This window comes from Aquarana catesbeiana, unplaced genomic scaffold, assembly GCF_042186555.1.
Source record: "Aquarana catesbeiana isolate 2022-GZ unplaced genomic scaffold, ASM4218655v1 unanchor228, whole genome shotgun sequence".
Lineage (NCBI taxonomy): Eukaryota > Metazoa > Chordata > Amphibia > Anura > Ranidae > Aquarana > Aquarana catesbeiana.
The window spans coordinates 333,289-348,147 of NW_027362655.1; the positions used below are offsets into that span (position 1 = coordinate 333,289).

Consider the following 14,859-nt stretch of genomic DNA (forward strand, 5'->3'; position numbering starts at 1 on the left):
TCACTGTAACGATCGTGGCAATACCTCACATGTGTGGTTTGAATACCGTTTACATATGTGGCTGAGACTTACTTATGCGTTCGCTTCTGCGCTCGAGTTTTTTTTTTTCTTTTTATACTGTCCCTTTACTTTTTTTATCACTTTTATTCCTATTACGAGGAATGTAAACATCCCTCGTAATAGAAATAAGCATGACAGGGCCTCTTTATTGCTATATCTGGGGTCAAAAAAGATCCCAGATATATAATTTACAGTTAAAAGCAAAAAATTTAATTTTGCCTTTAAGAGATGAAATCATCCCTTTAAGGTCGGAAGGCAGAAATGATGTCGGTAATTGCTCCGGTCCTCCAAAAGCATAGAGCCGAGTGGGGGGTATCTTGCCCTTAGCCAGCTTCCTGCCCAGCCACTGAAAGGATTGGATTAGCTCCAGGCTAACCAAGAGGTCCGGTAAGCCTTTCCTGCCACCTCAAAAAGTGGTTCCATGGCAAATCCATTGCCGGGATTACTTTTATCGGAAATTGAATCGTCCACGATATAAAAAAAATTCCGGGGTTATCTCAGCTAGCTGGTGCCATAACAATGGTATTTAACATCAAAATAATGACGTATATATACTGTGTGCGGTCTTGAAGTAGCTAGAGCATAAAATAACAGTAGTTCCAATTTTTTTATGTCACACAATATTACCACAAAGGTCTAGGAAATGCAAAATTTCAGTAAAAAACACACTAAAGTGGACTTTAGGGCAAACAAACGCAATAAATTACCCACATTTTTGGTAAAATATAAAACACGAGGTTGCATCGAATAAACAGATAGCTAATATGTCCTACCGTAAATTTGTGTGCGCCTGTGAAATGGTAACAAACTTCAGTACCCGATATTTTCTATAGGTGGTGCTTCAAACACCCCCTATAGGTCATCAGTTTAGTGTTACGGAGGAGGTCTTGTGCTAGAATTATTGCTCTCACTCCAGCGTGTGCAGTGATATGTAACATGTGTATCGCAATCAATGTTTTCAAGCATAGGCACCCCCAACGCTTGTGTTTACGTTCGTACATGCATATATGTGGGGGGCCTCAAAATTTTATGGGGGGGGGATTTATGTGCTTGAGTTTAACTTTTTTTTTTAAAAGCACAAAAAGTCCCCTGTGTGATGATTTTTTGGTGACAGGTTCTCTTTAATGAGACATGCAGGGTCTGAAAGACCTCCGATGTCTTCTCTGGGCTCCACCCCCTATGTTGGTCTGTCAGTGGGGGGGGGGGTAGTGTTTGAGTAGGTTGGGAGTCTGTCAGTGGAGGGAGGGGGTGGTATTTTGGGGTCTGTCAATGGGGGAGGGGAGGTATTTGGGGGGTTAAGGGGTCTTTCAGTGGGAAGGGGGGGGGCTGATATTTTGGTGGTAGAGGTCTTTCAGTGGAGGGAGGGGGTGGTTTTTGGGGGGTGAAGAAAAAAAGTTAAGTAAAAAAAATTGTTACACCCAAGCACATAAATTTGAGGTCCCCCACCCCGACATATACGCACATAAGAATGTAAACGCTTGCGTCTGTGGTGCCTATGCGTGAAAACGTCAATTGCGATACACGTTACACATCGCCACATGCACTGGAGTGAGAGCAATAATTGTAGTGCCAGACCTCCTTCGTAAACTAAACTGATGACCTATAGGGGACTTTTGAAGCGTCGCCTATAGAAAATACAGGGGAATTAAGTTTGTCACCGTGTCGCATATGTATATCCACCTTACCAACCGCTCAGTGTCTGCCAACCCTCTCCTCCAGTCCCTGCACTGGCTCCCAATCACCCAGCAAATTAAATTCAAAATACTAACCACAACGTACAAAGCCATTCACAACTCTGCCACGAGCTACATCACCAATCTTGTCTCCAAATATCACCCAAACCGTCCTCTCCGCTCTTCTCAAGACCTCCTCCTCTCAAGCTCTCTCGTCTCCTCCTTCCATGCTCGTCTCCAGGATTTCTCCAGAGCCTCTCCCATCCTCTGGAACTCTCTACCACAACCTGTCCGGCTATCCCCTACTCTTGCTACCTTCAGGCGATCCTTGAAAATTCATCCCTTTAGGGAAGCTTATCACATCTCTAACTAATCTTTCACTACTTTCATCAGCTCATTCCCCAAAGTTACAACCTTTTGTACCACCTGCCCAACCCTATTAGATTGTAAGCTCTTGTGAGCAGGGCCCTGTTAATCCTCTTGTATTTTATTGTATTATAACTGTATTGTCTCCCTTTTATATTGTAAAGCGCTGGCCCCCACTCCATTTTTTTAAACATTTTTGTATTGCTGCCAATTTAAATGTCATTTTTTTAATTTAGAAATATCATTGTTGCTGCAGCAGGTTCTATACACGGTACTTAAGAAAAGTGAAAACAAATATATACTAGAAAAGCTACAATTTCTGGGGAAATTGTGTGAAGTGTTCTTGCCTCTACAACTGGAGTGGGTGGAGTAACTGGGTGGAGTGGCTTGAGTAACTGTTGTGTGGTTGGAGTGGCTGGAGTAACTGTTGTGTGGTTGGAGTGGCTGGAGTAACTGTGAAAAGTGTTAAAAAGCCTAATACTTTAAAAAAGTATAAATAGTAGTAAAAAAGTTAAAGTCCCATCATTAGCTGAAAGAGCTGAACATTTTTTTCAAGAATTTTTTTTTTTTCAAAAATGATTTTTTTTTAAACATCATACTCTCTCGTCACACTTCAGAAAGTACCATGCTAGAAACCCTTTTTCTTTTTCAAAGATTTGAAATTTGCTGGTATTTCTAAAACAAAATTACAATGGAGAGGTTGTAACAAAAAACGAGAGGTATCCAAGTTAGAAGTTTGGTGGATACATGAATTACACCATAGTTGCCAAGATTGAAAAAAAACATTTAGGGACAGTTTTTTGGCTGAAGGCGGAGTCGTATTATAATTAGGGGGCGGGACATGCATTTGTAGGTGTGGAACAGGGGGAAAGTAGAGATGCGGTGCGCAAAGCGCGCCGTTGTGAAAGATGGCCGTGGTTTACGCAAAATAGTGAGCGTGTCTTAAGTGGGCGTGGCTCAAAGGGGGTGTGGTTAGAGTCTGAGATGAATGAGGGATGGAGAGGGAAAGGGGGGGAGAGGGATGGAGGGACAGCTGGCCCAGATCCTACACAATGGAAATATGTGTATTCTAGAAAGTTTAACAACCAGCAGATAAAGATACTCCAAACACCTGGTGTTAGCACTTCAATCATCCTGGCACCATGGTTGTTATGGTGTCAGGTTGATTGAAGTGCATTATTATTACATTGTAATATAAAATGAAATCATTCAACTCACCATAATGCCGAAACAGTGGGATCCCTGAGCATGTCACCTGCCACGTCGCCTGCCACCAGCCATCCGTCCTTGCATCAGGTGCCCCCAGCAGAGTCCGTCCTTGCATCAGGTGTGCCAGCAGAGTCCATCCTTGCATCAGATGTCCCCAGCGGAGCCCCCCTTACATCATATGTCCCCAGCGGAGCCCCCCTTACATCAGATGTCCCCAGCGGAGCCCCCCTTACATCAGATGTCCCCATCGGATCCTCCCCTTACATCAGGTGTCCCCAGCGGTGCCCCCTTACATCAGATGTCCCCAGTGGAGCCCCCCTTACATCAGATGTCCCCATCGGATCCTCCCCTTACATCAGGTGTCCCCAGCGGAGCCCCCCTTACATCAGGTGTCCCCAGCGGAACCCCCCCTTACATCAGATGTCCCCAGCGGAGCCCCCCCTACATCAGTTGTCACCAGCGAAGCCCCCTTACATCAGATGTCCCCAGCGGAGCCCCCTTACATCAGGTGTCACCAGCGAAGCCCCTTCTTACATCAGGTGTCCCCAGCAGAGCCCCCCTTACATCAGGTTTCACCAGCGGAGCCCCCCTTACATCAGATGCCCCCAGCGGAGCCCCCCTTATATCAGATGTCCCCAGCGGAGCCCCCCCTTACATCAGGTGTCACCAGCAGAGCCCCCCTTACATCAGATGTCCCCAGCGGTGCCCCCCTTACATCTTATGTCCCCAGTGGAGCCCCCCTTACATCAGATGTCCCCAGCAGAGCCCCCCCTTACATCAGGTGTCACCAGCGGAGCCCCCCCTTACATCAGATGTCCCCAGTGGAGCCCCGCCTTACATCAGGTGTCACCAACGGAGCCCCCCTTACATCAGGTGCCAGCAGCGGAGCCCCCCCTCACATCAGATGTCCCCAGCGGTGCCCCCCTTACATCAGGTGTCACCAGCGGAGCCCCCCCTTACATCAGGTGTCACCAGCGGAGCCCCCCTTACATCAGGTGTCCCCAGCAGGGCCCCCCCTTACATCAGGTGTCCCCAGAGGAGCCCCCCTTACATCAGGTGTCACCAGTGGAGCCCCCCTTACATCAGATGTCCCCAGCGGAGCCCCCCCTTACATCAGGTGTCACCAGGGGAGCCCCCCTTACATCAGGTGTCAGCAGCGGTGCCCCCCTTACATCAGATGTCCCCAGCGGTGCCCCCCTTACATCAGGTGTCACCAGCGGAGCCCCCCTTGCATCAGGTGCCCCCAGCAGAGTCCGTCCTTGCATCAGGTGTGCCAGCAGAGTCCGTCCTTGCATCAGGTGTCACCAGTGGAGCCCCCCTTACATCAGGTGTCACCAGCGGAGCCCCCCCTTACATCAGGTGTCCCCAGCGGAGCCCCCCTTACATCAGATGTTCCCAGCGGAGCCCCCCTTACATCAGATGTCCCCAGCGGAGCCCCCCTTACATCAGGTGTCCATAGTTGCCAACATTGAAAAAAAAATATGTGGGACACTTTTTTGGCTGTAGGCGGAGTCGTACAATAATTAGGGGGCGGGGCATTCATTTGTAGGTGTGGCTTAGCAAAAATTCATAAGTGCAGCACGCGAAGCGCGTCGCATCGAAACATGGGCGTGGCTTACGTAAAAGTGGGCGTGGCTTGCGTGAAAGAGGACGTGGGTTACGTGAAAGTGGACGTGGCTTAAATGGGCGTGGCTCGAGAGGGTGTGGTTAGAGTCTGAGATGAATGAGGAATGGAGAGGGAAAGGGGGAGAAGGAAAAGGGGGAGAGGAAAATGACGGGACAGCAGCCCCAGATCCTACACAATAGAAATATGTGTATTCCAGAAAGTTTAACAATCAGCAGATAAAGATACTCCAAACGCCTGGTGTTAACGCTTCAATCATCCCGGCACCATGGTTGTTATGGTGTCAGCATGATTGAAGCGCATTATTTCTATTATTACATTGTAATATAAAATTAAATCATTCAACTCACCATAATGCCGAATCAGTGGGATCCCTGAGCGTGTCACTAGCCACGTCGCCTGCCACCAGCAGAGTCTGTCCTTGGATCAGGTGCCCCCGTCAGAGTCTGTCCTTGCATCAGGTGCCCCCGGCAGAGTCTGTCCTTGCATCAGGTGCCCCCGGCAGGGTCTGTCCTTGCATCAGGTGCTACCAGCAGAGTCTGTCCTTGCATCAGGTGCCACCAGCAGAGTCTGTCCTTGCATCAGATGCCCCCGCCAGAGTCTGTCCTTGCATCAGGTGCCCCCGCCAGAGTCTGTCCTTGCATCAGGTGCCCCCGCCAGAGTCTGTATAGACCCCCTCAGTGCAGACCCCCTCCATCAGTGCAGATCCCCTCCATCAGTGCAGACCCCCTCCATCAGTACAGACCCCCCCTCTATTAGTGCAGACCCCCCCTCAGTGCAGCCCCCCTCAGTGCAGCCCCCCTCTATTAGTGCAGACCCCCCTCAGTGCAGCCCCCCCTCAATTAGTGCAGCCCCCCCCCCTCAATGCAGCCCGGCCCCCGCTCAGTGCAGGAGCGGCAGGTGTTCTGCCGAGAAAGTTCCCCTCGGCAATGGAGGACCCCCTGTACTGCGCAGGCACAGCGCTTGCGCAGTACGGGGCTGGGGAACTTTCAGCAAGACACGGCGACGGCGCTGTGTCTTCTGCTCGCTTCAGTGGAGAGGGGAGGGGCCGTGCAGCTAAAGAAGCCTCTTCATTGGCTGCACGGATCGAGCCCCCTTCCTCTCTCCACTCAACACTAGGGGAAGATAGAGCGGCGGCGCCGGCCGCCATTTTGCTGGAGCCCGCTGCTCCAAAAAAACAAAAAAAACAACATTCCCGATTTTCCTTGTGGAAAATCCCGATTCGGGACAGCCTCCAATTGGGACGAGGGTCCCAAAATTGGGATTGTCCCGGGAAAATCAGGACTGTTGGCAACTATGGGTGTCCCCAGCGGAGTCCCCCTTACATCAGGTGTCCACAGCGGTACCCCCCCTTACATCAGGTGTCCTCAGCGGTGCCCCCCTTACATCAGGTGTCACCAGCGGAGCCCCCCACTTACATCAGATTTCTTGGGACATTTCCCGGGAAACAATAAAATCGGGAAAAGAGTCCAAATCCCGTGACAGTTGGTAAGTATGATTACACTGTCATTCCCGCTCAGGACATAATATTGAGTGAGATATCAACAGCTTCATTGATAAAAAAATAGATCTGTTTTCCTGTTGCTGTCTATTTTTAGATACATTTGCTTTACGAATATGTGCGTTTTATATATATATATATATATATATATATATATATATATATATATATTAATATTATGCATTTTTTATTCATTCTTCTGTACTAATATACTTTGACGGATCATTACTGCGCATTGGCTGCGATGTCTAAGTTTTTTTGTTTATATATTTTTCCGATTTGTAATAATACTCTTATCTTTGGTTGTTGTTCTACTGTATTGTTTTGGTTACTTCCTGGTCTTCCACAAAATGGCATTTTTGGCATTTCCTGTGCCTTTGAGCATAAGATCTAATGGTGGTGTGTCACTTCCGGTCACCAGCAAAATGGTAGACAGATCACTTCCTGTTTGCAATTTCTCTAAAGAGACACGGTCGTTTGAGCAGTTTCGAGAGGCTATATTAGCTAGTTTGACGCCTGACACTAGAGGGCCCCTTGATAACGTCCTATTGGATGAAAAGCTTCGGGGAGCAGACACTAGTGCTGACGTCGGGCCACTGTTAGAAAGCGGGTCGGCAGTGGCACCCATTATCACATATTTTTATGATTCATTTTAGTTTGGCTTTTAACATACAAATCTGATAAATACTACACTATGGAGACTTCATCTGGCTCCAGGTGAGCTTTATCTACTACAGCTACATCTGGATGGTGCGAGTTACTGAACAGCCTTCCCCACAACAGATGGCGGATCTACACTGAGTGCATGTTTGCTGCAACGGCAGCCAACTCTTCTGGTGAGTTTCCATTTCACAAGGGTGCGGTGGACGATTCTGGAGCACTGTACTGGATAACCTATTCATTTTTCACCACCAAAATTTTTGTGCACGTCTACATTGTTTTTTTTATTGTTGATTTCCATCCACATGATTGTATGTGTGTGTGTGTGTGTGTGTGTGTGTATATGTGTATGTGTGTGTGTGTGTGTGTGTGTGTGTGTGTGTGTGTATATGTATATATATATATATATATTCACTTTAGCATTTTTTTTTTTTTCACTTTTAACACTTTTTTTTTTTGGACTTTATTTCAATGTGCTGTCCATTTATAACACAGTATTCTCATCTCATCGCTGTTTATTTACTTTTGGCGCTACACACTTTTTCTTAAGATTGGTGTATTACTTATCTGTGTCAGCTGCTGCCCCACCACTGCGTAGAGATACATCTTTTTTACTTCTATACACAGTGTACAGATGCGCCACTTTACAGGCAGACTAAGGGGACACCCCCTTGGCACGATATTTTAAAGTAATTTTTTTCTTTTATTTGTTTTACTTTAAGCATAGTTAAAATCACTGCTCCTTTAACCACTTCAGCCCCGGAAGGTTTTACCCCCTTAATGACCAGGCCATTTTTTGTGATACGGCACTGCGTTATATTAACTGACAATTGCGCGGTCGTGCGACGTTGTACCCAAATAAAATTGATGTCTTTTTTTTTTTTTTTTTTTCTTTTGGTGAACACCCAAATTGGCAGGGCATTCGACCATTTGTTTGGCCTGCCGGACGTTCCACAGGCACAGTGCATTCTAAGCCCTAATTGGCTGAAGCAATATAGGTTCTGCCCAATCAGGGCAAAGAACACTGTCAGAACCATGATTGGAGAAAGTCTTTAAGACTAAGGTCAATCACGGCTCGTTACTCATAGACTCACCCAACACTATAAAAGGTTCCTACCCAGAGGAGCCATTTGCAGTGTGATATTGAAGTAAAGATAGATAGAACAGGGATCTGCTCATTGCTACTAGCAAGATAGTGTCCTATTGTAACTGTAGAGTGTCAGTGTAGTGTGAATTTAGTGATAGTGCAGCGTAAGTGTAGTGCGTCAGTGCAGTTATACTGCAGTATATTGTAGTGCATCAGTGCAGTTTTACTGCAGTATATTTACGTGTGTAGTGCGTCAGTGCAGTTTTACTGCAGTATATTGAAGTGTGTCAGTGCAGTTTTACTGCAGTATATTGTAGTGTCTGTGAATTTTTACTGCAGTATATTGTAGTGCATCAGTGCAGTTTTACTGCAGTATATTGAAGTGTGTAGTGCGTCAGTGCAGTTTTACTGCAGTATATTGTAGGGTGTCAGTGAATTTTTACTGCAGTATATTGTAGTACGTCGGTGCAGTTTTACTGCAGTATATTCTAGTGCGTCAATGCAGTATATACTAGTGCGTCAGTGCAATATTACTGCAGTATATTCTATTGCAGTGATGGCGAACCTTGGCACCCCAGATGTTTTGGAACTACATTTCCCATGATGCTCAACTACATTGCAAAGTGCATGAGCATCATGGGAAACGTAGTTCCAAAACATCTGGGGTGCCAAGGTTCGCCATCACTGTTCTATTGCGTCAGTGCAGTATTACTGCAGTATATTCTATTGCGTCAGTGCAGTATTACTGCAGTATATTCTATGGCGTCAGTGCAGTATTACTGCAGTATATTCTATGGCGTCAGTGCAGTATTACTGCAGTATATTCTATGGCGTCAGTGCAGTATTACTGCAGTATATTCTATGGCGTCAGTGCAGTATTACTGCAGTATATTCTATGGCGTCAGTGCAGTATTACTGCAGTATATTGTAGTGCGTCAATGCAGTTTTGCTGCAGTATATTAAAGTGAAATTTCTGTCAGCGGGAGTTAAAGTGCACAAAACACCACTTTCCATTGATTAAAGTGCATCCAATTACACATTTCCCTGTCTCTATTACATTTTGGAAATGAGCTCTCCCCATCATGTCAGGGAGGCCAACAAGGAGAGGCAGACGTTCCCATGGCTCTGAGAGGGGGCCAGCAGTGTATGTGTCCACAGGCAAAGGTGGATGTGCTCTGTCCTCAGGCAGGGCATCATTTCCTCTGTTTAGTGATGCTGCTTGTACTATCCAGCCAAGCATGCAGGAGGAGGTGGTGGACTGGCTTATTAAACTATCCTTATCCTCTCTATTACCCAAACAGAGACTAGTGTGCAGTCCACCGCAACTGCCAGAGTGGTCTATTCTGCCATAGCCCCAGCATCATGCATGAAGGAGGCAGTTGAGTTATTTGAAAACGGCATCAGCAACTTGCTCCTTGCTCATTGATATGGATGATGATATAGCGAAGGGTGTCACAGGTCCTTGCAGCATGTCTGCCAACAGCACACCACCAGCTGTAGAGTATAGCAGGCAAATTTCTCTGCCCCAGCTGCTGCAGGAAAAAAAATAGTCACTGCCACCCACATGTCCAGCATCTAAATTCCAGCTTGTCCAAGCTGCTGGCTTTACAACTCCTGCCCATCCACCTGGTGGATTCTGCTTCTTATGTGAATTTGCAGAATGTGCTGTACCACAATGTCAGATTTCCAGTCGCTATTTCTGCATGGAAGGCCATTGCAGCTCTGTACCATCACATGGAAGGCATCATTGGGCAAGGCAGTCAGCCGCAAGGTCAACCTTACTGCTGACTCGTGGTCCAGCAAGCATGGTCAGGGATGATATATATTTTGTTCACAGCACACTCTGTAACTCTGCTTGCAACTAGGAAGGATGCAGGACAAGGCTATGTGCTAGAGCTTGTTTTGGAGCTATGTCTCCATAGAGCTGTGGTGATGATGTGAGATTTGTCAGCTCTACCCCCTCCTCCTCTTTGCCCTTTTCTGCTATATTGTCTTATGAACCACCAGTACCCCCTAAGCATTCAAGGGATTATTCAATGAGTCAGGCTAAAAGATGCCATGCAGTGCTTCAGCTGGTCTGTTTAGGGGACAGGAGCCACACCAGAGCCAAAGATGCTTTCAGCTCTGCAGAGACAGGCCCAGAGGTGGTTCACGCCATGGAAGCTTGAGCCAGAAATGGTGGTGTGCGATAATGGCACTAACCTCCTGTCCGCCCTTTGACTTGAAAACTTGACATGTGCCATACCTGGCACATGTCCTCAACTTGGTGGTGCAGCATTTCTTAAACGGGTACCCAGGGTTGGCCAGAAGAGTCTGTAGCCATTTCAGGCAGTCATACATAGCCAGTGTTCAACAAACACAAAAGAACCAAGTTCTCAAGCGCTCAAGATTTCAACCAATTTTAGTGTCATTCGCCCAGCAACATTCTTTAATCCATGGAGCGCTGACCATTTTCCAGTTTTTTTGCACAGCCAGTGTTCAGTTGTCTGAAATTTAGCGGGAATTCCACCTGCCGGTAAACCACCTGATTTGTGACATGTCCACCAGATGGAACGGAACTTTGCAAAAAGAAAAGATAAACCACGCTGTTGTGTAATACAATGATAATATTTCCCTTTTAAGCAGCAACTCTTCTGCGAGATATACACAGTTTAAATCTTATAACCTTTACTGAGTTGCGCTAACAATGATTAGTGTCCATAATGAATAAAAAAAAAAGACAAAAATTTAATTAAATTCACATGTGATGAAATAGTAAGGTCCTTAATTGAAAGTAATCACCATCCACCACCATAAAAATATGATCCTCAGTAACACAGCCATCACAAAAAAAGGAAATGCTTGCTCATATTGACCTTGTATTACAGGAGATCAATCCCACTTTTGGCTTAATATCCAGCTGGGGCCTTTACAGCATATAAGGGTCCTCCTACTACTCGCACATCGATCTTCCTGGCAATGTTGTCATAGGGGTATCCCAGAACACAAAAAGCTCCACATAGCGTAAACTTGTTAACACTTTATTATAAATGCCATTAAAGGTAACGCTTACATTGTATCAGTGTTTTAATCGCCTTTAAAAGCAGAAGTGCCGGCCGGCACAGAAACAGCAACCCGTCCTTCTGGGAAACGCGGTGACGTCAGCATATCACTTCACGCTACGCATTTCGTCATACGTTGACATCTTCCAGGGGGACTGTGTATGATGCAACGCATAGGGTGGAGCGACGTGCAGATGTCACCGATTTAAGTGTTTTTGGGATGTGGAATCTCTGTAAGACTGTCTGTGCTGCCTAGCTTTGTGGGTATTGATTTTTATCTGGAAGAAATCTTTTGGTATAGGTTTCATGGGCACAATTAACACCCAAGAACCAATTATTCAGCACCTGTTTGACAGATGCATATCATTGCAATTTTTTACAGCAAGGCCAATTCGCTTTGATCAAGATTACCTCTATAGGGATGTGCATTAATGCATGTTTTCGGGGGGCATGACCGGATGCAGGTGTGAGCGGTGAGTGTGTGCTCTCTCCCGGCTCCGACCCCGATGCTGCACCAGCGCTGTGAAGTGGGGGCCTAGGCAGCTGCATGTGTGCCCTGTGAAAGCGCCTGGTTCCTGCTTATGAGCCAAGGCTCCTGCAGGCTGCCGACGGTGGTACCGGCTGCCCGAACGGCATCCTGACTTGCGGGGGTGACAAGAGAGGAGAGGAGGAGAGCCTGGGAAGGAACAGCTGTCTGCAGTCAGCTGACTGCCGTGCGGTCTTGCCGTGCTGACGAGCGGAGCTCTGAGGGGAAGCCTGGATACAGTGCCTCCGCTGTGTATAAGTACGGCTGTGTAATGCTGCCTGGTGACAGTTCACAGACACTGCGGGAGGCTGAGTAATGAATGCTGATAGAGCTAATCCAGAGGCAGTCATAGGAGAGAGCGGTGGAGATACTGTTGCTGGAGGACGGCTGAGAAAAAGGTGGCAATCCTGAATAGAGGACGGTGGAGCTGGATAGATCAGCTGTAGAGACCTTGGCAAAAGACCGGCAGACATCCTTGAAGCCATTCAGAGACAGGTAAAGAACCTGATCTGTACATAAAAGCAGAGTATATTGACTGTGTGTTAAAATAGGGAATCTGGGGCTCATCCCTTGTTATTATAGAGGTTTGGATTCTTAAAGCGTGAAGGGACTGTTTGTTGGACTGGTCAGGCTGGTGGGCTATAAAGTGTCTAAAGTGTCCTAGCTGGCTATGACTAAGAAGAAGGGGGAAGATCAGCAACACCAGCCCCAGGATAATATGCCTATTCAAGCTACTCGTTCAGCCAAAGAGAAGAAGGGGTCCCAAAATGCAGCCGCAGTAGCCGCTGCGGCGAAGCTGGAAAAATTTGCCCATAGCACCACGCAGTCCCCAGCCAAAAGCAATCAGCCGCTTGCGGGGAAAATGTCAGCGGGGGGTTCTGGGGACAGAAAAAGCTTGGGGAAAGGTCCCGATATCCCGGTGGCTAGCACAAGAATAGCGAATAAAAAAAGTCCTGAGAGGGAGCTCCTAGGAGGAACAGGGGATAGTAGCCCCAATACAGCCGCAGCCAGTGAACAAGATCCCACTTTAAAAGAGATACTATGCGCTATAAACGCTTGTAGGAGTTCAATAAGTGGGATGTGGGAAGAGTTGAAAACCCTAAGCGAGGAGTTTGGCAGTATTAAACAAGAAATCCAGCAAACAGTGGAGAGAATTAAATGTGTGGAGGAAAGGGTTAGCCAAGTAGAAGATACCGTATCCCCACTGCGACAGGAGTTTATGAAAATGCAAGCTCAGCTAGAGTCCAACAAGCTCAAAATGGATGAATGGGAGAATAGGTCGCGAAGACAGACAAAATGTAAGAGTGATGGGCCTCCCCGAGAAAGTCGAGGGCTCCCGCCCCGAAGAATTTATGGAAAAATGGCTTAAGGAAGTTTTTGGGGTAGAGGCTTTTTCACATTTTCTATTGAGCGAGCCCACAGAGTCCCTTCTAGATCAGTATATTCAGGAGATCGCCCAAGACCAATGATAATGAGGTTTTTTAATTACAAAGATAAGTTGAACTTAATGCAAAAATCTAGAGAAAAAGGAGATGTCCTCTTCAATGGTGCAAAAATTTCAATTTATCCAGATTATTCCCCGGAATTACAAAGGAGAAGAGCAGGATTTTTGGACATTAAGCGCACCTTACGGAACCACAACATTCCATATGCGCTATTATATCCAGCACGATTGCGTATTGAGGCTTTAGGGACTACCCGTTTTTTTGAAAGGGTCAAAGGAGCCACGGACTGGTTTGAAGAGAACAAAAGGAACTTATAAATGGGTGTTTTTTTTTTTTTTTTTTTCCCTCTAACTTGTAGGAAATGGGACTAATGATGTGATTTTTGTGTTTTTTTTTTTTTTTTTTTTTTTTGCTGGTTTGTTTGGCAGTAGAAGGGGTTGGGAGGGAGAGAGCTGGGTGGATGAAGTGAAGAGTGAAAGAAATGTTTACTTTGGTGACGAGGGTTCTTTTAACCCTCGGGTTGATGGGCCTATTGGGGGGGAGGGGGGTGGTGGGTGGGGAGTGTGGGGGGAGGGGTGGTGGATGAAGTGGGGTGAGGGGAGTAGTAAGGTCACAAGGAAGGCCCCTAGGGCACGCCGAGTGAGGCACAGGGGGGGGGGGAGGAGAAGGGTTTATTTAAATTAGGGGGTACCACAGTTGCAAAAATAAAGGTAAAAATGCACAGAGCACTGTTAAAAAATGTGTTGAAGATAAAAGAAATGAAGTGTAAATACTTAAAGTTTATAAGATTTAGTAGGTTTAATAACACTGTTTTGGATGGAGGTGGGAGGGAGGGGTGTGGGGGTATAGGTCCCCCGGATCCGCTCGGTCCCCTTCCCATAATAATAGCACTGAGTGTGGTAGGTAGGAGCATTGAGGAGTTGAAGCACAAGAACAAAAGGGGAATGTGGGCACATGTGGTAAATCAGAACAGAGTTTGGAAACGTTTTCTTTGTAGTTTTTTTCAAAAAAGTACTGGTTCGGAACAGTGCCAATTCACAGCCGTGACTTTCCAATATATAAGTAGAAGGGTAACCCTACCCTGGTATTTGCATAGCGGGTATTTGTTGATGTACAATTTTGAATGAAGCCTAGAACAGTTGGTTTAAGCTCCTGGAATATCAGGGGGATGAGCGACTATGTGAAAAAAGCCACTGTATTCCAGGAGTTAGATGCTTGTGCTGCCGAAGTGATATGCTTGCAGGAAACGCACTTGACCAGTGAGACTAAATTATTAATTAAAAATAATAAATTTCAGACACAATACCACTCAGTGTACTCCTCCTATTCAAGGGGAGTGAGTATCCTGATTAGGAAGGGGTTGACGTTTTCCTGCAGGGATGTCAGTATTGATAGACTGGGTTGTTTTATTTTTTGCATTGTTTAATTGAGGGTAGATCTTTTGTTATAGTAAATTTATATATTCCTCCACCATTCAAAATGGAGATATTGTTCCTGCTGCTAGAGTTCCTGGAGGATAAGAGAGAGGTCCCAGTTATCATAGTAGGGGACTTTAATACTGTGCTTGACAGCAGGCTAGATAGGTTCCCCCCAGGACTTAGCGGAGGTGGAGGGTCGGTGGGAAGGCTGGCACAGTTTTTAGAGGAGGTTGGGTGGTGTGATATGTG

The 14,859-nt window shown here is 46.5% G+C and overlaps 2 protein-coding genes across 2 annotated transcripts in view; both read left to right on the forward strand.

Annotated features, from left to right (window-relative positions):
• The window catches only part of LOC141121642 (uncharacterized), a 226,262-nt gene that overhangs the window by 111,299 nt on the left and 100,104 nt on the right, over window positions 1–14,859 (forward strand). The gene's annotated exons all lie outside the window — the stretch shown is intronic.
• The window catches only part of LOC141121689 (uncharacterized), a 33,250-nt gene continuing 25,233 nt past the window's right edge, over window positions 6,843–14,859 (forward strand). Inside the window, exon 1 of the mRNA XM_073611395.1 lies at window positions 6,843–7,269. The gene's annotated coding sequence lies outside the window, so the exon portion shown is untranslated. The remainder of the gene's footprint in view (window positions 7,270–14,859) is intronic.